This window comes from Geotrypetes seraphini, chromosome 6, assembly GCF_902459505.1.
Source record: "Geotrypetes seraphini chromosome 6, aGeoSer1.1, whole genome shotgun sequence".
In the NCBI taxonomy this organism is placed as follows: Eukaryota; Metazoa; Chordata; class Amphibia; order Gymnophiona; family Dermophiidae; genus Geotrypetes; species Geotrypetes seraphini.
This window is the reverse complement of record NC_047089.1, coordinates 171505071-171530652: the sequence shown is the minus strand read 5'-3', so window position 1 is coordinate 171530652 and position 25582 is coordinate 171505071. Positions and strand designations below refer to the sequence as shown.

Sequence of the window (25582 nt, the reverse complement as noted above, 5' to 3'; positions counted from 1 at the left end):
TGTATCCACCAATGAATAGTTCAAGCCTTCCATTTTATTGAGTTTTACACATATCCAGGTTGGGACTCGGAGGGGGGGGGGAAGATGTCTATATTATTATTTGTTAGTAATAAGTGCTTTTATTTGGTGCCAATTGTTGTATTTCGTTATGCACTTTGTGTATGTTTTAAAATGAATAAAGATTTATTTAAAAAAAAAAAAAATTCATGAATCAATGTTGATTGTTGAAACCGCAAATACGGAGGAAGAAGTGTAATGTCTTATGGTGAAAAGGTGTAAAACTGAGAGGTGGAAAGGAAGGAGTGGCCTAGTGGTTAGAGCTACAGCCTCAGCACTCTGAGGTTGTGAGTTCAAATCCTGCAATGCTCCTTGTGACCCTGGGCAAGTCACTCAATCCTTCATTGCCCCAGATAGAAAGACTGTAAGCCCACCAGGACAGATAAGCAAAATGCTTGAGTACCTGCCTAGATAACTTTGATAGGCGGTATATAAATACCTTAAACAAATAAAAACAGAATGGATGGAGAAGGGTAGACAGTGGGGTTTTCCCAGGAGTCTGTGCTGGGACTCCTGCTTTCTAAAAAATTTTATAAATGATCTAGAGATGGGAATAAATAGTAAGATAATTACATTTACTGATGAGACAAAGTTATTCAAACTTGTTAAATTGCAAGAGGACTGTGAAAAATAGCCAGAGGCCTTACAAGATTGATAGACTGGGCATCCATGTGGCAGATGACATTTAATGTGAGCAAGTGCAAAGCGATCCATGCACGAAAGAGGAACCCGGACTATAGCTATGTGATATCTGGCAAGATCAACAGATTTTACATTTAAATAATCTCCCACGGCAACAAGAGGGCATCCACTGAAAATCAGGGATGGGAAATTTCATGGTGACACCAGAAAATATTTCTTCACCGAAAGGGTGGTTGACCGCTGGAATAATCTTCCTCTACAGGTAATCGAGGTCAGCAGCATGCCAGATTTTAAGGAAAAATGGGATTGGCATGTGCAATCTCTTCATGGAGGAAGTTAGGGGGTGGGTCACTAATGTGGGCAGACTAGATGGGCCGAGGCCCTTTTCTGCCGTCATTTTCTATGTTTCTATGTTTCTTTTTCTAGGTCTGATTAGGGGGGGGGGGGGAGAGCATACTCAAAAGGCTGAAAGTTAATACAGTATAACATCCTCATGCATTGTCATTTACACTTGATAAGTCCAGTAATCCTCCATCGCTAACTAACTGCCATGGTTTGGGCCATAAATCCCATGAATTATGAACCCGCTGTATATCACAGCAAACTACAATCCAAGAAACATAATATTTGGAATACAGATTTACTCTAGAAATGTTTCCAGTGCAACATTTACTCTGGATAGGACTGCTGTCTTGTTTTATATATATATACAAGATTTCTGGTGCACAAATCTGATATGTGAACTTTTGAACTCTCACCCAGATTTCTAGTTAGAAGAGTGGCATGCAAATTAAATACATGAATACAGTGGTGCCTCGCATAACGGACGCCTCGCACAGCGAACGCTGCGCACAACGAACTTTATGTCTTGATCCGTACAACGAACTTCGTTTCACACAACGAAGTCGCCCGAGCTGCATCCTTCCGCGCAGGCACTGCGCTTAACTGCCCTCTCTCCGCCTGGTTCCCTCTTGCCCCCCCGACTCCCCGACACGATCGGGGCAAGAGGGAGCTCAAGCCCTCTTGCCCCCCCCGACTCCCCGACACGATCGGGGCAAAAGGGAGCCCAAGCCCTCTTGCCCCGCCGATTCCCCGACACGATCGGGGCAAGAGGGAGCTCAAGCCCTCTTGCCCCCCCGACTCCCCGACACGATCGGGGCAAGAGGGAGCTCAAGCCCTCTTGCCCCCCCGACTCCCCGACACGATCGGGGCAAAAGGGAGCCCAAGCCCTCTTGCCCCGCCGATTCCCCGACACGATCGGGGCAAAAGGGAGCCCAAGCCCTCTTGCCCCGCCGATTCCCCAACTCCCCGACAATATCGGGCCAGGAGGGAGCCCAAGTCCTCCTGGCCACGGCGACCCCCTAACCCCACCCTGCACTACATTACGGGCAGGAGGGATCCCAGGCCCTCCTGCCCTCGACGCAAACCCCCCTCCCCCCAACGACCGCCCCCCCAAGAACCTCCGACCGCCCCCCCAGCCGACCCGCGACCCCCCTGGCCGACCCCCACGACACCCCCAACCCCCTTCCCCGTACCTTTCTGTAGTTGGCCGGACAGACGGGAGCCAAACCCGCCTGTCCGGCAGGCAGCCATCGACGGAATGAGGCCGGATTGGCCCATCCGTCCCAAAGCTCCGCCTACTGGTGGGGCCTAAGGCGCCTGGGCCAATCAGAATAGGCCCGGGAGCCTTAGGTCCCTCCTGGGGGCGGGGCCTGAGGCACATGGGCCCAGGAGGGATCTAAGGCTCCCGGGCCTATTCTGATTGGCCCAGGCGCCTTAGGCCCCACCAGTAGGCGGAGCTTTGGGACGGATGGGCCAATCCGGCCTCATTCCGTCGATGGCTGCCTGCCGGACAGGCGGGTTTGGCTCCCGTCTGTCCGGCCAACTACAGAAAGGTACGGGGAAGGGGGTTGGGGGTGTCGTGGGGGTCGGCCAGGGGGGTCGCGGGTCGGCTGGGGGGGCGGTCGGAGGTTCTTGGGGGGGGCGGTCGTTGGGGGGAGGGGGGGTTTGCGTCGAGGGCAGGAGGGCCTGGGATCCCTCCTGCCCGTAATGTAGTGCAGGGTGGGGTTAGGGGGTCGCCGTGGCCAGGAGGACTTGGGCTCCCTCCTGGCCCGATATTGTCGGGGAGTTGGGGAATCGGCGGGGCAAGAGGGCTTGGGCTCCCTTTTGCCCCGATCGTGTCGGGGAGTCGGGGGGGGCAAGAGGGCTTGAGCTCCCTTTTGCCCCGATCGTGTCGGGGAGTCGGGGGGGCAAGAGGGCTTGAGCTCCCTCTTGCCCCGATCGTGTCGGGGAGTCGGGGGGGCAAGAGGCTTGAGCTCCCTCTTGCCCCGATCGTGTCGGGGAGTCGGGGGGGGCAAGAGGGCTTGAGCTCCCTCTTGCCCCGATCGTGTCGGGGAGTCGGGGGGGCAAGAGGGCTTGAGCTCCCTCTTGCCCCGATCGTGTCGGGGGTGCCAGGGACTACACGGAGTCACCCACCGTACCACCCGATTCGGGTAAGCGCAGGTATCGGTGGGTGGCTTATTTGCGGGGGGGGTGCCTTATTTTACATTTTTTTCTAAAAAGGGGGGGCTGTCTTATTTGATGGCCCTGCCTTATCATCGGGGAAACACGGTAGAAAAAAAAAAAAAAATGAACAGTTAAGTCCCAGTTTTTGCCGCTGAGACTCTGCCCTCTCACTGTAAAATTAGACTCTACTTAGTCTGTCTTTAAATTTAAAAAATGTGTGTTGTTTTAAAAAACAATTATGTTTTTAGATGTATCTAAATAAAAATAATAACCAAAAATTTATCTTTTTTTATGTCATCTTAGCATATTTTATGCTACAGAACGAATTATTTTGTTTTACATGTATTCTTATGGGAAAACGCGTTTCACACAACGAACGTTTCACATAACAAACTTGCTCCTGGAACGGATTAAGTTCGTTGTGTGAGGCACCACTGTACATCAGAAGGTAGTTATATAACAAATGAGAGGAAAGTGACCAGTTGATCTATCAAGTCTGAACAGGCTAGATGACTCATCTTATTCCCCACGGCTTTGAGTGGATGAACATATACATTTCCACAGCTATATCAATGCCTGCTTCAGATCCACCCCCATCTTTTGCTCTGCTTCTGAACCCTTGTTCTACCCACTGCTCCTCCTCAAACATGAACAAACAAGTATCAGTTCCACAACAGAAATCCAAGTGTTTTGGTTCAAATGCTGGCTATGGCCACAAATTTAATACTGAATTTTATTACCCAAAAGCTGGATTAAGTAATTTTTTTTCTCCTTACGGAAGAATGACAGAAAAGACTTAGGACAGGGGTCTCAAAGTCCCTCCTTGAGGGCCGCAATCCAGTCGGGTTTTCAGGATTTCCCCAATGAATATGCATTGAAAGCAGTGCATGCACATAGATCTCATGCATATTCATTGGGGAAATCCTGAAAACCCGACTGGATTGCGGCCCTCAAGGAGGGACTTTGAGACCCCTGACTTAGGAGGAGATGCACAGGAAACAACCTTATAGGAAACAACCTTGGGAAACACTGGCAGAATGGCAAATCTAAATTACCCACCAACACTCGGCACCAACAGCATGCAAATCATATGCAGTCTTGTTGGATATTAAAGGGGGAGGAATGTTTCTGGCACTTGCTCACAAGAGCTGTGTGGTAGGCACAGCTTTTGTGCACATGCCCAGTCAACAGACACCGCAAATGCTGGGCTCAGCCTTCTGTTCTGGCTTATAGACCTGTCTGGGGAGACCCTTAGCAATTAACCCACACCAGCCTGGGACCTGCAGCTGCTACTGGAAGAGTGCGAGGGCTGCACGCCAGTACTGTATTTTTTGCTCCTTATGACACACCCTAGATTTAGAGGAGGAAAACAAGAAAAAAAAATCCCAAACCATTCTGAATCAAACTCTCCCTGCCAGGCTTTGTACCCTGTCTTCCCCTCTGGTGATCTAGTGGCATGAAGGCAGGCCTAGCGACAGGCAGGCCTAGAGGCCCAGTTACAGGCAGTGGCCCAGTTACAACCTGATACAAGCAGGCAGGCAAGGCCTCCCAATGTGCACAATCTTTCTTCTCTTCTTCACTATCCATGTGTACCATTTCCTCCCCTTCCATTAAGTATCACATCTCTGTATCTTTATTCCTCCCCTTTCCAGCATTATTCCATGTCCCTGTCCCTATGCTCCCTCCTCCTTCAGCATTTATTTGCTCTGTCTCTTCCTCCTGTACTCCTCATCCCCACCCCGAGGCAGACAGAGCACCCCACCCCCCAAGGCAAGCAAGCAAGCAGGCAAGCAGGGCCCCTCCGTACCCCCTCCAAACTCCCCCCCCCCCGGTACCTTATTTTAATTCCTCCGGTGATCCTGCCCTTCCCTCTGGCTGACTCCCGAACTAGCTGCAGCAGCGTAAAAGTGGGCAAAAGGCAGGTGTGAGCTTTTCGCGCTCCTGCCTTGTTCCGCGTCGCTGCGTGAATGACTAAACAGGAAGGGAAGGGATGCACGCATGGTGGGGGGGAGGCAGAGAAGAGGGGGGGAGTGCCTCCCACCCTCACTACACCAGTGCAGGGTGCATGTAGAGGTGAAATCATACTGGCATTAGGAACAATTTCTAGCTGTTACACGGTCATTGCTTAATCCATCCCTCATCAGCTGCCTCATCCCATACCCTAAAGCAGTGTCCCGCAAACTTTCTCGAGCCGCGGCACACTAAAGGTACTGGCCGTGGCTCGAGGCACCTGGAAATGCGCGGATATCGCAATGATGACATCACGCACATGCGTGACATCATCATGTCGATGACCGTGGGTGTGTGAAGGCCCTCCAGGCGGGGCCCTGAGATGCCAGTGAGGGGTGCCAGAAGGGAAGAGGTGCTGACACCCACTGATTGCCTACAGGATGTGCTTCTTGCCATAAGAGGTATGTCCTGTAGCCAGTCAGCTGGCGCCGGAACTTCTCCTCCTCCCCAGTGTACCGCGGCACACCTGAAATCTCAGGAGGCACACAGTTTGAGATACACTGCCCTAAAGCCTGCTCAGGAGCTGTTGGCAGTTTTTAGATATTAGGGCAAGAGGGTTGGATGTGCTATTTCTCTGAGCACTGGAGGGAATCATTCATGGCCTCATACTAGTGAGCTCGTTTGCCTAGGACTTTCGGTCACTGCTTCTGTGCATAGTAAAAGCAGTACTGAAAGCCTCTGTGCCTTGGGCACACAATAACTTTTCATTTATACTGTCTAAAACCAGTCTAAATGTAACGTTGCAAGCCCAGTGTGCTTTGAGCATCAGGGCCTTAAGGAACCAGACTAACTTCCCTATATACCTTGTTTAAAAGCAGACTGACAACCCATCTTTTTGATACAGCCTTCAATCCATAGTCATGTTCCTCACTGCCCACCAACCCGGTTCATAGACAAAATTGCAGAAGACAAAGGTGCGCGCCGACAACTGAGCGCAAGACGGAAGCGCGCGCCGAAGAAAAAGAGTGTTTTTAGGGGCTCCGATGGGGGGTTTTGTTGGGGAACTTTACTTAATACAGATCACGGCGGCGTTGTGGGGGGTTTGGGGGGTTGTAACCACCCTCATTATACTGGAAACTTAACTGTTTCCCCGTTTTTTAGGGAAAAAGTGAAGTTTTCAGTAAAATGTGGGGGGTTACAACTCCCAAAAACCCCCACAACGCCCCCACAACGCGGCGCGATCTGTATAAAGTAAAGGGGGGGTTCCCTCCCCACAAACCCCGGAGCCCTTTAAAACAGTCATTTTCTTCGGCATGCGCCTCCGCGTTGCGCTCAGTTGTCTGCGCGCCTTTGTCCCGGCGCGCTTTTGACCTGACACCCACCAACCCAGCCAGCAGATTAACCATTCCCTTTAACTGTATCCATGACATCCTGTTTGTTTAGATTGTAAGCTCTTTTGAGCAGGGGCTGTCTTCTTTGTGACTCTGTACATCGCTGCATATATCTGGTAGCGCTATAGAAAAAATTAATGGTAGTAGTAGTAATAATATACTTCTATTAAAAAAAAAAAAAAATACAGGCTTAGATTTTCAGACAGGGCAGCCTTTGAATAATGTTAATCACTTGCCCTGGTATTTTATTTCTTGAAATTGCAAACAAAACAGCTTATCATATCAAACTATTAACAAAAAAATAAAAATATATACTTTGGGTTTTTTTTTTTAACCCAACAAAAATGGGAACTGGAGAGTTGGGACAGTGTTCAAAGTGAAACTGATTTTACTTTTTTTTCTGCTTGTTCTTAATAAAAATGATGATTTTGGGGGGAAAAAATCCTAAAGTGCCCCTTTACCTAACCACCCAACCCTTATTTGGGTCATTACTGTGCACCAAGGCCTTTTTTGAAATTTTTAACCGCTGGGGTGAAAGGGATGATTTTCTGAATACTTCAATAATGGCCATGTGTTAAAGTTCACATTAGCACATGACTATTATTGAATGAGCTCCTACTGCCATCTATTTTGTAGGTGGTAAAGATGTATTAAACCTGCACTAACTGGTTAGCATGTGGCAATGTAGCTTTACTAACCAATAGGCACAGAACACACCTACTCTCTAAATGCCCTAGGGAGGAGTAGTCTGGTGGGTCCTTTTGACCCTGGGAAAGCCACTTAATCCTCCATTGCCCCTGGTAACAGATTGTTGAGCCCACTGGGTCAAAAAGGGAAACGCTTAGGAGTATCCGAGTTATATAAGCAGTATACAAATCACCTACACATGGATAACACATGCACATGGCAAAATTACTGCGCACACCCCACAGTACACCATTTTTTGTTGAGGTAACCATGATTAGTGCTTATTTCAGCTTTGCAAAGGGGTCCCTAAATGTGAAAACTACAGACGACTAACTTTATAAATACATTCAACAGCAATATCCATTTCAGGCAGTGATGGCTCCAGCAATTATTTATTTTATTTAGGCCAAATTAGGATAATGAATGCTAATTAGGATAATGAATGATACTGGAAAATTTAAGAAATTGTTAAAAGCACATGTGTTTTGCAAGTCCTTCTGAAAAAGGGTAGCAAGTGCAGATAGCTATTTGATTGATTTTCTTGGTTTCTGTTTTATTGTATTTTAATTGTATATGTGAATTTTCAGATCAGCTTAGGGGCAGAATATAAATCAATTAAACTAAATTTATCCCTTTAGCTGCCGAATATTGCCACTAAATGAATAGTTGCTAACTCTGACTCTAGCCTTCTACCCAACCTGGCCTTTATTAGCCAGCTATAATTTAGCTAGTTAGCAATTTACATGACCTGAATTTATCTGGATAAGGGCTGAAAATGACTAGATAAATAAGTTATGCATGCATGGCATGCTGGGAAACAAATACATCATTCTGAATATTGGGCCTTATTTATTTCCCCCTAATCACAGATCGCATGTGGCTCAACTTATCCTTTGTACTCAGTTGGCAATGGACAGGGAGATAGAATATCAAGAGGACATGAAAGACCCCTGACACCTACAAATCATCACTTTTCAAAATCAGTTTTCCTGGCCAAGTATCCATTATGTTAGTCTATCTGAGCATCCTTTCCAACATATTTGCCCAGAAGCACTATCTGGAAACCACCAAGCTAAGGATTCCTTTTATCAAGCAGCAGTAGAGCGTTTTACTACGAGCTGGTAAGGAAAATGTTATGACGCTCATTCAATTCCTATAAGCATCGGAGCATTTACCTCACTGGCCTGCAATAAAATGCTCTACTCCTGTGGCGTAACGAGGGTGAGAGGAGCCCAGAGCAGTGGTGCTCCTCCCCCGCCTTCTTCTCTGCCTCCCATTCCCCCCTGCCACACATGCACCCCTTCCCTACCCAGTACTTTTTTTAACTTCCCTGACACGAGCAGCATTACCAACTCATTACCTGCATCGGCTCTCCCTCTGATGTCACTTCCTAGGCGTGGGACCTCAGAGGACTTCTGTCAGTTTACCAAGTCTATCCGCGTCATGGGCATCTACGCAAAAGCGCACCACTGGTGACGCTGAATCACAGTTTAGAGGCACTAATAGGGCTTTATGACCCAGATCTTGAGATTTCTGCTCCTCCTGAACCATGGAATGACCAGAGGGTGCTTAGAACCATGGCTACCGCCCCCCAACCCCCCTCAAGTGTCAACCATCCAGTGTAAAGCTGGCACGATATGGGGTGCAAACGACCTGAGGAGTCCATAAAAAAATTGATTTTTACCAAATTTGATGCAGCTTTTAAAATAAAATCAGGAAATCCAAGATGGCTGCCACAGCGGCATTTTGGCACCCAAAAACAACCTGTGGAATCAAAACCAAAAAGTTCAAAAACACTCTAAATAGGATTTTATAGGTGAGGGATCCTTGGAACAACTCCAGAAACCCTTAGTTTTGCTTAATTCAAACCCACCACAATATTCCATCTGCCATGTGCTGTGCCTGCACTCACTGCAGCTGGAAATGGAAAAGGGATTTCTGCCTCAAACAAGCAAGAGTGGCTCCAGCGGCCTATCTCTTTGGATTGCCTTTTATTCAGAGTCCAAAAACCTGAAACCCTCGACCCCTCACGCTTCCAAATGATTCTTAGGGGGGGGGAGATACAGCCTACCTCCGCCAAGAATCCCAACCAGTCATGGGGTCAAATCAGTCTGCGTTTAAGCGCTTAACTCCGCACGGGTGAGCACTGCTCCCAGGGGACCTAACCCCAAGCTTCCAAGTATTAATGAAGGCTGGACAGGAAGGTACTCTTTTTAAAAGTATGGCCATCCTTTTTATCCTTCTATCTATCTATCTATAAATAATTTTATTAAGGCTGCAGACCCTGATATCTGACCCTTCTCCCAGGAAGAGCTGTCCCAGGACTACTGGGCACCTCTTAGCACAGGGAAGCCCCAAATTAAAACACAAAAATAAAAAATCTAGAGCAAAGCCGATGAAAGGGAATTTTCTCAACTTAGAGTTAAAATTGAGGAGAGGGGCGCTGCCTAGAGACAAGGGGGCAGAGAGAAGAAAATGACCTAAATCTTCTGCAAGTAACTTGCAAGTTGGAGTGCTTAACCCATTTGTAAAGAATCGTATGCTGTTTGTTTCAAGCAACTGTAGAAAAGAGGATCAAGCAGCTATATTTATTTTATTTGGCAATACCCATAGGTCGCCATCATCAACTAAATAGATAAGTTCAGAATGTTCTAAGCACACGAGTTTGATGTGCCACACTTACTTTACAGCACTGTTAAAAAAAAAAAAAAAGAATACACTTCTCTCACATATTGTATGTCCAATAAATCTCATAAAATTCCATTTTAGCATTGCTTTTTAGATTCTAATCCTAGTATAGTAATCTTTGTCAAGCAGAAAAACAAAACATTAATTCAACCAGAATGATTAATGCTAATTTTCTCCTAGAATTTTGTATTCTAATAAATTCCAAAAGCTGATATAGTTATTACACACTTGGAGAGCAATTCTATGTAGGGACACCTACATCATGCCTACTTGGAGCTTTTATGATGACAGAAAGTACGTAGATGCCTGCTTTTCTATAGAATAGTAGAGAAACTGAGTTTATGTCTTTAAATGCAAGCATTTGCGCCATCCATAGAGCTGATGTCAATGTTTGTGTCTACTCTGAGGACATATAGGCATACATTATAGTGTAAGTGTGCACCCCAACCTGCCTTTGTGAAAGATAAGGATGCACAGTGTCTCGCAAACTTTGAAAGCCATGGAACACTAAACGTGGTGGCTGCAGCTCGAGGCATCCAGAAGTGCGCGGACATTGATGTGACGACATCACACACATGCGTGACATCATGTCGATGTCCGTAAATGCACTAAGGCCTTCCAGACGGGGCCCTGAGCTGCCAGTGAGGGGTGCTGGAAGGGAAGAGGCGCGGAGAGAAAGAGGGTTCCTCATCCCAAAGGAGAAGGAGGGGCACTGGCTGACTGCTTACAGGATGTGCCTCTCGCCACGAGAGACGTGTCCTGTAGGCAGTCAGCTGGCGCCGGTTCCTCTCCTCCTCCCCGGCATCTTGCGGCACATCTGGAATCTCGGACAGGACACAGTTTGCGATACACTGATTTATAGAATACAGGATAGCTGGAAAATTGTCATTTATGTACTGTATGTATAAATGATTAAATTGTAATTTATGTATGTATAAATGACTAGAATACAGACATTCATGTACATATTTGCTGGCTAAATCTTTGAAGCTTCATATAGAATTATTCCTTTGCTATCTCTCCTAGGAGAATTCTGGCCCGACTTTAGTGCAGGAAAAGGCGGTCGGAGCATACAGCGAGTGATTTTCATCACTCGCCGGCACTCCGGCTGCTATCTCCTGCCTTTCCCGTCTCCCCGACGAAAAACCATATTCGCGGTTTTTCAAGATTCACAGGGGTTTCTGTGGAACGGAACCCCCGCGAATTTCAGGGGAGTACTGTATATATCTCTGAGTGCACATAAATGACTTATCATTATCATAATGATATTGGCAGAAAGGTCAAACAAATAATAAAACACAAGATACCCTTGACGTGAACTGCTCACTTAGACGTTTCTCCTCCTTTCAGCATCTAACATTTTATTCCTAAACCTGTGTTACTTTTTTTTTTAATCTATGCACTCTGCATGTAACTACTAACTTGGTAGTAAAAGTGACAAAAGTGGTTGCTGGTTCAGCCGCTAATAGGCTCAGGAGAAGATATGCTTTTGGTTGCTTTGTCTAGTTTACCATAGAGAATGGCAGGGGAAAAACTTTGTCCCCATCACTGCCCCATCCCCACGACCACCGACCCTGTCCCTGTGACCACTGTCCACACCCCGTCCCCACAAATACCGTCCCCAACCCTGTCCCTGCGACCACTGTCCCCGCAGCATCCATACAAGCCTCAGTACTGCAATATTTAGCTTATTCCTTCCTTATAAATCAAAGTTCTTAACTAGAGAAAGAGATGTTCAGCTGGTAGGGCTTTCTTTATAAATTTTTATCAACATAACTAATATACTACTTTATCCTAAAGCAAAAAAAATAAAATATAAATTTTTTTTCTACCTTTATTTTCTGGTTTCTGCTTTCTTCATCTTCATTCATTTCTTTACATCCACTGTCTGCCTTCTCTGTCTCTTCCATATGCTCTGTTACTGTGCCTCTCCCTTTCATTTCTCCCTCCACCCCCCCCCCCCCCCCCCTCTTGGTCTGGCACCCATCTTCTTCTCTCCGCTCCCCTAATAACCTGGAATCTCTCTCTTTCCCATTTCCCTTCAGCGTCTGTTCCTCTCCATCCTACCTTCCCTCCCTCTCTCCCTTCCCCAGCTCCCTTCAGCATCTGTTCCTCTGCACCCCACCTTCCCCACTTCCCCAGTTCCTTTCAGTGTCTGTTCCTCTCCACCCCACCTTCCCCAGTTCCCTTCAGCGTCTGTTCCTCCCTACTTCCCCAGTCCATCCTTGCTATTCCAACTCTCAACAGCTGTGGCCACCTTCCCCCAGCTGTTGCACCTTCCAACAGCTGTGCACACTTCCTGCCTCTTAACTTCAGCCCATGCAAGCTAGTACCTAAAGCCACTCTTCTCTGGAGCTGGCATGTCAGTTGCCTCTTCATTCTGGTCCACATGCACTGGCGCTCACAGCAGCGCCTCTCCCAGGCAAGCGGGCAGCAACCTCTGCTGATTTGTCTGAGCATGCTATCCCCACTTTACCTAGTTCCCTTCAGCATCTGTTCTTCTCCACCCCACCTTTCCTCCCTCCCTGCCCCTTACCTTCGCGACAAGCAATTTCTAAATTTCCTTCCTACAAGCAGCAGGAGCATTGAAATCGCTTGTGGCTGCAGGAAAGGTTGTCTCTAATGCAACTTCCGGTTGCATCAGAGATTACCTTTACGGCAGCTACATGCGATTTTAACACTCCGGCTGCTTGTAGGCAGTAAATTTTGAAATTGCCTGCTGCGAAGATAAGAGGCAGGGAAGGAGAAATGGAGATGATCAGATGGGGTGGCCGTGGCAGCAATAGGGTGGCAGCGATCAGTAAGGAGGGAGGGAGGGAGATGCTCGGACGGGGCAACGGCAATCAGTAAGGTGGGAGGGAGCGCAATCGGTGACCGCGCGTGTTTCCTCCCTTAGCTGCGGAGACAAGGCCATTCACCGCTCCAAGGGGCCTTGTCCCCGTAGCCGCGGTGAACACTGTTTTTCCCCCCACTATTTCGGCGGGTTATCAGCGGTCACACGCGGCTTACTGCGGGTAACAGCCAACATGTCATTCTCTACTCCACTGTGGAGTTCAAAGAAACTGTCAGACCCAGGACTTCAGAAAAGGATGATGCCTCTACTTGCTGCAGAATTGGGGGATGAGGTAGAAAAAAAAACAACTAGGAGGGAGATGCTATGCCAGAAGAGGAGGAGGAGGAGAAGAAGAGAAGATGGATAAAATTGGAAAGGGGCTATAGGGAACTAGGTGTATGGCATAGGGACCGGAAGACAGAAAAATGGATATGTGTTGAGAAGACCGGGGGAAGAGAAAAGAAACTGATGGTATGCCTCAGAAAGGAGAAAAAAAAAGGAAAGGTGTGAGCGAGTGCCTGGAGGCTTAGAAATAAGAGGTGGGGTGTGTATTAAGAGTGGGGCTGAAAGGAGGACATAGATTGTGAGCCCGCCGGATAGACAGGGGAAAATGCTTGAGTACCTGAATAAATTCATGTAAACCATTCTGAGCTCCCCTGGGAGAACAGTATATAAAATTGAATAAATAAGAGAAGGCTATGCTGATAGGAAACTGTAGAGGGTTAGAGCAGTGGTGGACAACCTTGGTTTTCAAGAGATGCATCCCAGTTGTGTTTTCAGGATTTCCCCAATGAATATGCAGGAGATCTATTTGCATACATTACCTCCATTGTAAGCAAACAGATTTCATACTTATTAATAGGGAAGTCTTGAAAACCTAACTGAGTTGAATCCCTCAAGGACTGAGGGTGCCCACCCCTATGCTAGGGAGTATAGATCTGGTCAACAGCAAATATTTGAGGTCAAGGAATGAAAATAGAGGTATCCATTAGAGAATGACACGGTGAAAAAATTGGTCCCCGTCACCGCCCCGTCCCCGTCTCACCATCCCCGTCCCCGCCCCGTCCCCGTCTCACCATCCCCGTCACCGCCCCGTCCCCGTCTCACCATCCTCTTCACCGCCTCGTCACCGCCACTGCCACCCCATTCACCGCCCCGTCACCGCCACTGCAATCCCATTCACTTTTCTTTATTTACGTATAACCCCTCCTGTAGACCCCCCCAACGGCCCTCCCGACAATCGCAGCAGAAGGGTACCCAACCCCTCCTGCCGGTCCTCCCAATGGCCTCCCCTAAGATCGCCGGCAGGAGGGTACCCAACCCCTCCTGCTGGACCCCCCCCAACGAACCCTCCCACCCCGGAACCCCCTTAGTCTTACTTTCCAAGTTGGACCGGACGGCTCCTCACACGTATGGCCAGCAGGCTTGCCTCCGTCCAAATGAGGCGGGCCCGCCCCTACCCTGCCCAACACACAGGATCCTAGGGCCTGATTGGTCTAGGCACCTAAAGCCACTCCCGCTATAGGAGGGGCCTTAGGTGCTTGGGCCAATCAGGCCCTAGGATCCTGTGGGTTAGGCAGGGGAGGGGAGGGGCGGGCCCGCCTCATTTGGACGGAGGCAGGCCTGCTGGCCAGACGAGCGAGGAGCTGTCCGGTCCAACTTGGAAAGTAAGACTAAGGGGGTTCCGGGGTGGGAGGGTTCGTTGGGGGGGTCCAGCAGGAGGGGTTGGGTACCCTCCTGCCGGCGATCTTAGGGGAGGCCATTGGGAGGCAGGGGAGGGGAGGGGCGGGCCCGCCTCATTTGGACGGAGGCAGGCCTGCTGGCCAGACGAGCGAGGAGCTGTCCGGTCCAACTTGGAAAGTAAGACTAAGGGGGTTCCGGGGTGGGAGGGGTCGTTGGGGGGGGGTCCAGCAGGAGGGGTTGGGTACCCTCCTGCCGGCGATCTTAGGGGAGGCCATTGGGAGGCAGGGGAGGGGAGGGGCGGGCCCACCTCATTTGGACGGAGGCAGGCCTGCTGGCCAGACGAGCGAGGAGCGGTGAAACACAGGTAAATAGCGGTTCCTAGAAGGGGGTACATTGGCCCGCGGGGACAAACCTGTTCACCGTTTCCGCGGTCGGTGAATGGCCTTGTCCCCGTCACCGCAGCGACTGCTAGTTTTCTTCCCCGTTTTCGGTGGTGAACCGCGGCTTAAATGCGGTGGCCGCGGGTAAACCGTCACCGTGTCATTCTCTAGTATCCATCAAGCAGAAGAGGCAGAGAAGGCTAGGGGGTAAACTTCCCAAGGAAGGAGAAAGGGTTGAAGCTGAGAGAAATTGCTAGGGGAGATGGAAGTTGAGGAGGAAATAGGCTGGGAGATGGAAGATTTCAGGCCTGAGGAGGAGTCAGGCCTTATGGTGAAAGAATTCTGCATAAAACTAGCCCACAAAAATTCAGGCCCAGAGAAGCACAGTACAGAAGAGAGTGGTCTGAGGTTCCTATAACCATTTTACTACTTGCACTCTTGACGTCAGGGCTTTCACCACAACAGCCGGCGATAAAAAAAACCTCTAATGCGGCTTGATAAAAGGGGACCTAAATATTTTCCCTAAAAGACACAAAATGAGAGAAAGCCTTAAGTAAATAGCATTATTTCCTTTTTATTATAAAGAAAAGAGCAATGTATGGGGTCCAGCTCTCAAGTGACCCAGTTCTAGGATGGAGATGCTTTGGATAGTTTTACCCCTATTCCCTGGATTGGCGTACAGTTCTGATTTCCTTAAGAAAATCAGGGCTGGAAAACAAACCTACATCTTCCATTGGTACTAAACATCTTGTACCTATTATGACTCTTACCTGCCCCTTTTATGATCGTCTTCCTCAGGACAACAGCCAAAGACAATTTAAATAGCTACACCTGCTATATCCGGCCAAGATCTCAATCCATGGCCTCCTGCTAGTGTCCTTTTCTAATCCCAAAACTGAAGGAGACAGGGACGAAAGTGGCTGGAATCGGATCTTGAGTACAGTCTCATGTCTGCCTTTGTGCCCTGATGCAGTTTCCTCTGTACAAAAGAATCACACTGCAATTTCTGCAGTGATTTAATAGCCGTCAGCTGTATGGCAGAATCCCGGACCCACTATTTTAGAACCGTGGGCTACAGAACTGGGATCCTGCTTTTGCACACCAACACAGCAATGCAAAGAATGACTGGAGCAGGAGATGATGATGAAATCCCAGCTGCAAGGAGGTATAATGGGAATGCTTCCTAAAGTCAGGAGGTGATACTGTACCCTATATGGTATAGAATGGCAAAGACAGCAGAATGGCCTATTTAAAAGAAAGAAAATTTCTATTGAAATTAAAGACTCTGAATGAAAGCTCCAGTCACAACTTCATAATGGAACAACAACGAATGAATATTAATACATAACTATGGTCCCTCAGCTATTAGAGGTCAATTACTAGATTCTTTTTTTTGTATCAAAACCAGACAGCACAGGATAATCAGAAGCTGGAGAATTAATTGCCAGAACCAGTAATGATGGATAACCAAATGAAGGATACTTTTAAAGTGATCAATAACTAATTAATAGGCACAAAAGCAAAGAAAGAATATCAAATTTTTAAATAATCTATAACTCAAAATCAGATAAGCAAAAGTGGAATAATATGGGAAGAAGATGATATAATCTTCATCAGACACCAGAGGGCTTTCCAGTGATTGTATGTTTCATAGCTGCAGTCACATTTTTAAGTGGAAAGTATCTCCCTGTATAATACTATCAAACTATTCTGCACTGGCAAAGCTGAAGCAAATAGAACTTGGTAAGTATCCAGTTAAAATTTTTATTACTAACTGAGCTTCAGTGAGGATTCTGGCACAGAAGTGAAACCGAGGGGCTTGAAAAATGAGGTTGCATGCTTGGAAACTTGAACTGTGCCAGCGTATACTACTGGATGGCTAATTCAAACCAGCACTGTTATTCTCCAACGTTCAGACATCATGTGCACTCCAAATGTCCTCAACAAATTCTCTTCCCAAGATGTGGTAAAATTATTTTTCAAATATCAATACCATATTCTCTGCAATAATTGCTCAGGCTATTATTAGAGACACTGGGGTTTTTGAAGACTAGATTGAGCTATTATTGGAGGCATCATTTCTCTGCTCTAGCTCTCCTCTCCGCAAAGAAAGATTAGGTTCTTACCTCGATAATCTTCTTTCTTGTAGATGTGTCTAGTGGTCCTGAACGCTAGGGTTCTGTATCCCAACTTGCAAGTTGCTTGCAGAAAACTATCATGTTTTTAAGTCCACCTACTTCCCAGGGAGCTGCTGCTGCCCTCTCAGTTCATACAAAAGCAATCAAATAGCACTGTAATAAAAGACATAACTGGAAGGAAGAAAACGGGGAAAATTCCCCGATACAAACATTATCAATAAAAAATATAACATTCAAACAGCTGCTATAAAAACGTGTGCAACCAGCACTAAGTCTATATAGAGCTCATAGCTACTTGCATGTCTCGCTATATAGCAGACTATACACTGTCTGGAGATTTCTTTTTCCTTTTGGCTCTCCTGAAAGGCAGAGACTTCTCTAGCACCAGACAGATTCCATGGCAGGCAAAGTCCACATATAGGGCAAGGCTTCAGAAACACTAGATACATCTACAAGAAAGAAGATTATCGAGGTATGAATCTAATCTTTCTTTCTAGTGCAATGTGTCTAGTAGGCTTGAATGCTAGGGACATACCAAAGCAATCCCCAGAGCTAAGCCTGCCTTCAAAATGGAGGACCTGAAAGTAGCGTCTTTCCTGGCTGCTACATCTACCCTGTAGAATCTGGTAGCCGCTCTACAAATCTCCTCAGGCAAAACAGCTCTAGTCTTCACCCAAGAGGCAACAACCCCTCTAATGGAGTGTGCTTTCAATGCAATTGGTGTATGTTTACCACAGCCCACAAAAGCGGAGGAAATGGCCATTTTAATCCACCAGGAAAATCAAGACTCTAGACGCCAACCTCCCTTTCTTGGCATGACTGGTCAGAACAAAGAAATGATCCGAAAGGCGAAACTCACTGGTAACTTTGAGATACCGAAAAAGCATTTTTGCTTTCTCTCGGACGCTGCAAGGTCTCACAAGTACGCACTATATATGTGTGTCACGTTGTTTCTGCTCTCTCTTGGACACGGAGGTCTATGTCATGCTGTTTCTGGGTTTTGAAGATTAAGTTTAAAAGGTACCCAACTACCCTAGTTACATTTTTGTAGACATAAACAACTATAAAATTAATACAGTAAATCATTATAGAAATTCATGAAAAAATGTGAAAATTATTATTTTTCTTTAAAAATAAAAAGGGTGTGTGTCTTATATGCCGCTGTGTCCTATATGCCGGCAAACACGGTAACTTTTATTGGCAGAGTTCTTGCTCCAAGACTTCAGTATACAGGGAAGTAGCCTGCCTCAGTAGACTACACTTGTTGGCTTAGTTTCAAAAATCCTTTCCTATTCTGTGGTATGGCCTTTGGATACATGTGAAAATGATACTTATGTTTGCTTAAAACAAACAAAAAAAAGGCAGGAATTCCCTTTATCTGGAGTAAAATGAAATAAAATAAGTCTCTTGCCACACCAAGTACAAAAAAGAGAAATATGTGTCACCTGCCTGAGAGATTTCCCCAAATTCAGGTTTCAGCTTTATTTAAAAATTTGATATACCACCTTATCAAAATTCAAAGCGGTTCTACATAATATAAGAACAAAATATAAAAAGAGCGTACGTTAAAAACAAATTATAAATAATGCTACAAACAATCATTAGCTTATCGATACAGGATAGAAAAGGGCGGAAGTACAATTTGTAAAAAGAGAAAGCGGGGGAAAAGGACCAGAACAAAAGGAAGGGGAACAATAAAATAAATAGTCTAGTATTTTGTAAAATAGGCTACAATGATTAAAAAAATGGCATGGAACAGGTTTCCATTACCGTCCTTAGAAGGACTATTATACACCGAAAGCATCTTTAAAAAGAAATGCCTTCAAGTTACTTTTAAATTTATCAAGGGATGTAATTTCTCTTATATAATTTGGTGCTGAATTCCAGATAGTAGGGGCTGTAACAGAAAACATGCTAGTATGCATAGTGTTAATGTATCTTAGAGAGGGAATGGATAGCAAGTTTTGATTAGATGAGCGTAATATACGATGGGGAGTATGATGGATAAGTAGCCTGTTAATAAAATCAGATTGGCCGGAAGTTATGGTCTTGTATGTCAGTAACATTATTTTATAGGAAATTCGATGATCTATAGGCAGCCAGTGAGCATTGATCAAAAGAAGTGTGACGTGATCGTATTTTCATGCTTTTGAAATAATTTTAATGGCAGTATTTTGAATAATTTGAAGACGTTTTATTTCTTTTTTAGTGATTCCTTTGTATAGTGCATTACTGTAATCTAAACATGAAATAATGAGCGAATGAATAAGAATATTTAATGAAGGTTGATCTAATAAGGTGGCAAGAGATCTAATCATTCAAAGACGGTAGAAACATTTCTTAACTACTGAACTTATTTGTTCATGGAATGAGAGTTTTCCGTCTAAAATAACACCGAGAAGTTTAATAAAGGTGACTATCTGAATTGAAACTGATTTTATTGTTATGGGACAGGGAAGGGTAAGACCGTACTTGACTGGGAAAATCATTACTTTGGTTTTGCTGATGTTGAGGGCTAACATATTTGTGCTTAATCAATGGCTGATTTGTTCCAGTTTCAAGTTAATAGATGAAATATCTGCAGGGTTGTCCAGATCAACAGGGTGGGTAAGTTGAATATCATTCGCATAAGTGAAGATAGAGAACCCAATAGATTGCCCTAATGTAATAAATGGAGCGAGGAAGATATTAAACAACATTGGGGAAATAATGGAACCTTGTGGGATCCCATAGTTGTTAGAGAAAGTGTCAGAGGTAACGCCATTAAACTGGACTTTCGAAGAGCGATCTTTAAAATATGATTTAAACCAATCTAACACTACACTTAATGTAATTTTGAAAATAAATAAAGAATATTAAAAAAACAATTAAAAAAAACCAACAATCTAACACTTGATCAGAGATCCCTGTATCACAAACTATTCATCAGAGGTGAAAAATATCAAAAACCCGTCGATTCTTAGATACCAGAAAACATTATGACCAAAATGCAGGACATCAAGAAAACACTTTATTAACATATCCAACAGCAAAATAACATGTTTTTCTTGTAACATATCTATCTGGTTTGATTTTCAGAGAGCTCAGTCTTATTTCAAAGATATTGCCTTTAATTACTGCAGTACCAATCATCCATGAAGAAAACATTTGCCACTCTCCCACCCACTTTAAACTTAAGGACTCTCAACAAGCTTTGTGTCCTAAGCCACAAATCTGGATGTTGTTTCACCAGTAAAGTTATAATACCTTCCACACATGCTCTCTCATTATTTCCCACAGTTTTTCTAACAAGACACCCTTGGAACACATTGCATTACTGTATCCTAATTATGGCCATGGCACCATTGCAGCTTTCAGAACTCCAACATATAGGCAATCCAAACAACCTACTTTCCCCCTCCACCTCAGGTAAAATTCTGACAACAGAACAACTGGCAAAGTCTCTGATCTACTATCCAGCTCATGACTTACTAGGCCCAACACTCTCCAGTTTAGCTTGTTTTATTTCAGATCTGTCTTCCCTCAGCTGCTCATTTCTTTGCCTTATGTCCACACTGCTGCCCAAACCACCTGATCTGGCAAAAGATATTCAAAACACATGGTGTGGTCTGGATTGATTTGGATGAGGCCAGAGTTTACCAATGCAGTGTGGATGTTGACACAGCCTCCAGTTTTCTTCTCATTGGCCCATACCACTCTTACTGATTGGATGGGCCTGATTTCACCGTTGGAGGGAACTGGGTCTACCCACAATTATGCCCTTGATTCAAAGGATGCTGAAATTACCAGAAATGAGCATTCCCTGGGACTCAGATGTTAAGCAAGGACCCCTCAGCACCCTGCCTCTAACCTTTCATGGCCTGCCAGCAATGCTAACAATTAAAAGTGGAGCACAACCCTACCAAAAAGGCATCTATATTCAATAGAATTGATTTGAAGAGGTGGGCATACGCACAGTGGTCTTTGGGTAGGGCACACATTTATGCACATAAATTATAGAATATAGCAATTTATGCACACACATTTAAATTAGCTCCATGGCTGGCATTAAGTGTTCAGTTCTAAGTTATAGGCAGGCACATGTTTACCTGTTATGGTAGTATTTTATAAAGAAGTGGGCCTGAGGTGGAGTGGAGGAGTGGCCTAGTGGTTAGAGCTGCTGCCTCGGCACCCTGAGATTGTTGGTTCGATTCCAGTGCTGCTTCTTGTGACCCTGGGCAAGCCATTTAACCCTTTATTGTCACAGGTACCGTAGTTAGATTGTGAGCCCACAGTTCAATGTAAACCACCTTGGGTGAATTTCTTTTATAATTTTTACTCTTAATTGGACTTTATTAACCACCTTTTAACCCTTTCAGGACCATAAGGATCGTAGGCCAATTTTTGTGGTTTTGACGACATTTTTATGGTAAAAAGGGCTTGCAGATGCCAAAAAATTGATTTTTTTTGTGAAATATCATTATTTTTTTTTTTTTAAATCACACTTCTGGCTTATGGACAGTGTGGCAAGTGAATCTTCTCGTCAATCTGGCAACGACGCTAATGAATGAATGTCGGAACCAGTTTGTTTACATAAAGGCAGTATCATATGGAATCCGTACATATCAAATTTAGAACTGTAGACTATCCCAATCAAAATTTATAGGATTTTAAAGTTATGGGACAAATATGTCCCTTGGTCCTGAAAGGGCTACTGAAGAGATTCACCCAAAGTGGATTACAACACACTGAATCTAATCTAATATTTGTGTGTCGCACATACCTATTCAGGCTCTAGGTGACATTCAGAGAGGGGTTGAAAGGGGATCAAAAGGAGGGACTAAAAGGGGCCTTGAAGGGGGGGGGAGGGTAAAAGGGGGGTAAGAAATCAGTTGTCTAGGAGCTCATCTAGCGAAAGAATTGGAAAGATTAATTTCTGAGAAGTCAAGTAGGTTCAGCTGTCAAAGAGGAAGGTTTTCAGGTAATCAGGTAGTCAAGTATTTTCATAAAGGCGGTAAATAAATAAGAATATGTGCACTGTTAAAAAATTGTCCTTTTAGAACAGTGGTGGGCAATCTCGGTCCTTGAGGGTCACAACCCAGTCAGGTTTTCATGATTTCCCGCATGAATATGTATGAGATCTATTGTCATATACTGTCTCCATTATATGAAAGAGTTCTCCTGCATATTCATTAATAATATTTCATAGGGTAATTACAAAAAAGCTTCTTGGCTAAATGATCTATATTCTCAAAATTAGAAAAAAGAAGCTTGACCTGAATACAAATACAGTAAAACCTTGGAATGCAAGTAACTTGGTTTGCAAGTGTTTTGCAAGAGAAGCAAAAACATTTTATTAAATTTTAACTTGATATACAAGCAATGTCTTGCAATACAAGTATATACAGTATACACACATCACAACTGAGCCGGTGGTTCTTCTCTCTCTGACGCTGCAAGAGTGTAGTGACTGTTCTAAACGAGCAAAGTCTTGCAATAAGAGTACATACAGTATACACGCGTCACATCATCACAATTGAGCCGGTGGTTCTTCTCTCTCTGACGCTGCAAGAGTGTAGTGACTGTTCTAAATGAGCGAGGTTTTGCAAGTACATATAGTATTTTGTATTAAAGTTTTTGGGTTGTGGAATGAATCATCTGAGTTTCCATTATTTCCTATACGAGTGCTTTGGATTACAAGCATGCTTCTGGAACAAATTACGCTCACAAACCAAGGTTTTACTGTACTTTAATAATCAAAATTCTTAAACAGTCGTTGGGTCCTTTCAGGAGGGTGCGTTGGCTGGTGGAGCCCGTGCTGTTGCCAATATATGATAACTTAAGGATTTCAAATGATTGAAAAACTGATGCAGGATCAGCTCCTGACGATGCTTTCATAGCGAAACGTAGTGCTATGTTGGGCTGACTGGAGACAGTCTGTATGAAAGGAGAAGGTATTTTTCCAACTCTGTCTGATAAATTCTACAAGAAAAACTTTACAATTAACATCGTATGCTCAAGGAAGGCAATTAATCCTTATACGAAGGACTATCATTAAGAATTATTCTACATGATGGACTTTGAATAGACTCCAGGTTTTCTACCGCTGTAGCTTTGGCTCCAGCGGTTTATACTGTTTTATGAAAGTGTGTGATGTGGATCCATTTGGAGAAATTGTAATATGTTCTATTTAAGAATTTTGATATATTTGTATTCAGGTCGTGCATATTCATTCATTAGGGACATCCTGAAAATCCAGATTGTGGCCCTCAAGGACCAAGATTGCCCACTTCTAATTTGGAGCTATTAAAACAACATGAGCTGAAGATTTTTTTTTTTTTTTTTGCTGGTGTTGCCAATCCCTAATGCATGTAGTTCTTCATGCTACCTGATCTTTCCGCTAGGAAGTACAAACTTCACAGTAAGCAGCCCCAGATAAGTATAACTTCCCAGACATCCAGTCTACCACAGAGCTTAGTTACACCTTTTTTAAAGCAAAAATCAGCTTAATTATTCATTTTGCTTTAATTATGTGGTACCACTGATCATTACTTAAGGTTTGCAAGCCTCAAACCATAGTGCAATGTCAGGAAAACAACACTGAAATAAAAGCTCTCGGTTTATTGATGGCGCGTATGCTTAGTGTTTTGTGAAACTGCAAAGCAGAAATCTAGTGCCATTTAGCCATTTAGCCATTCTGTGAGCAAGAGAAGCGTTTTCTGTAAACTCGGTTGAGTGAAAATGGCAAATGAATAGTTCTCACATCCATCACAGACACAGCATGACGACCATCTCCCTGCAATAAAAGTAACGTCGACAGACTGTTTTTGGTTATGCTTACCCATTAAACTAGATTCATCTGTGCCTTCGATGTTCTCTCTTAAAATGGACTCAAAACAAAAATTTGATTTAGATTTAAAAATGTCAGGGGAAAAAATATGCCGTTTTCTGCACCCATGTATCAAGTAACTAAGAAACAGCCCAGCTGGAGCTGCGAGGACTCCCACGATACTCTTTCGCTGCCAGAAGGATCGCCACTATGATTCTTACAGCAAAAATAAATAAATTAAATTAAATTAAGGAAATGTTTCCCATGCCTTTCAGGCAAAAAAAAGCAAGCCCAGTCCTCTCGGGTTTTGGGGTTTTTTTTACAAGCCGTCTCCCTGGGTGTGAGACTGAAGGATGCAGAGAAACTAAAACAGATTCCTGCTTCTGTTCATTTCTGACCTGCTCCGAAGTATAAAAAATGAAGCAGGTAAGAAGCCTTCTATTGCTAAAAGAAATAGAAAACAGAAGAGGAAAAAAGAATCTTACGCCAGTGCTCACACATTCTGAGCTCGACTGGAACTAAGCAAACTTTCCTTATTAGGCATAGAGCAAAGAATGTTGGAAGGGTCGGATAACATCCCTTTGAGCATAAGAAGCATTTCATGCTTCCATAGCCTTTGTATGACAAAGTGCACACGGTTCCTAAACGCAGCTTCCAGACCCCTTCTTTCTTCTTTAAAGTTTACCTAGGTCTAAAGAAGCAAAAAATTATGTTTAACAATGGCAGTTAAACTACAGTACAACATAAAGTAGATCTATACCACAGGATGCTCTTAAGAAAGTGGAATCCTTTGACACAATTAATATATTCCATTTAAGTGAACAGGCGGGTGTTTTTCTTGCCAAATCCTTCCAATTTGCCTTTTTTGAAACCTATTTTCTAGACAAATATCTATGCTGTTCATCTGCAGTTCATCTTATTCTCAAGGGGGCATGTTAGAGGCTTAGTGTGAGCGGGAATAGGGAAAGCTTGTGATATGGATGTTTTTCTGCCATAAACGAACATTTAAGAATATATACAGGCACAGTTTGGATCTAGACCTATTTTAACAACGATTAAGTGCCAAAAAGGTGCCCAAATTGACCAATGGAGGGATGTAGGCATGATCCCCCTACACTTCACCAGTGCTCAATGACCCCCCCCTTCCACCCCCGAAAGATGTAAATAAAACAGTACATACTGCCTGTATACCAGTTGCAGATGTTATGCCCTGTCCTAGTAGAGCAGCATGCAGGTCTCTGGAGTAGCCTGATGGTCTGTGTAGTGGACTGCAGAGAAGGAAACCCAAGGCCAAATCCCACTCTAAGTACTACACACTTGTGGTGGAAGTTGTGATCCCTCCAAAAACCCCAAAACCTACTGTACTGTCATATAGGTGCCACCTATAGGCACAAGGCAAAGAAGGCAAATAGAATGTTGGGCATGATAAAGAAAGGAATCTCGAGTAGATCAGAGAAAGTTATAATGCCGCTTTATAGGGCAATGGTCAGACCACACTTGGAATACTGTGTCCAACATTGGTCCCCCTACCTAAAGAAGGATATAAAGCTGCTGGAGAGGGTGCAGAGACGAGCAACAAAACTGGTGAAGGGTATGGAGAAACTGGAATACGAGGACAGACTTATAACACTAAGATTGTTCTCCCTTGAGAAAAGGAGACTGCGTGGGGATATGATCGAGACCTTCAAAATACTGAAAGGAATCGACAAAATAGAGCAGAGAAGATTATTTACATTGTCCAATTTGACACGGACTAGAGGACATGTAATGAAGCTGAGGGGGGACAGGTTCAGGACTAATGTCAGGAAGTTCTGCTTTAC

General features: G+C 44.7%; 1 protein-coding gene across 5 annotated transcripts in view; it reads right to left on the bottom strand.

Annotated features, from left to right (window-relative positions):
- ARHGAP6 (Rho GTPase activating protein 6) overlaps positions 1–25582 on the bottom strand; it is an 825592-nt gene that overhangs the window by 129484 nt on the left and 670526 nt on the right. Inside the window, exon 1 of one of the 5 annotated variants that reach the window (XM_033947962.1) lies at positions 23775–24137. The exons of the other annotated variants lie outside the window; for them this stretch is intronic. The gene's annotated coding sequence lies outside the window, so the exon portion shown is untranslated. Of the gene's footprint in view, positions 1–23774; positions 24138–25582 lie in introns of those variants that run through there. 5 annotated transcript variants of the gene reach the window in all.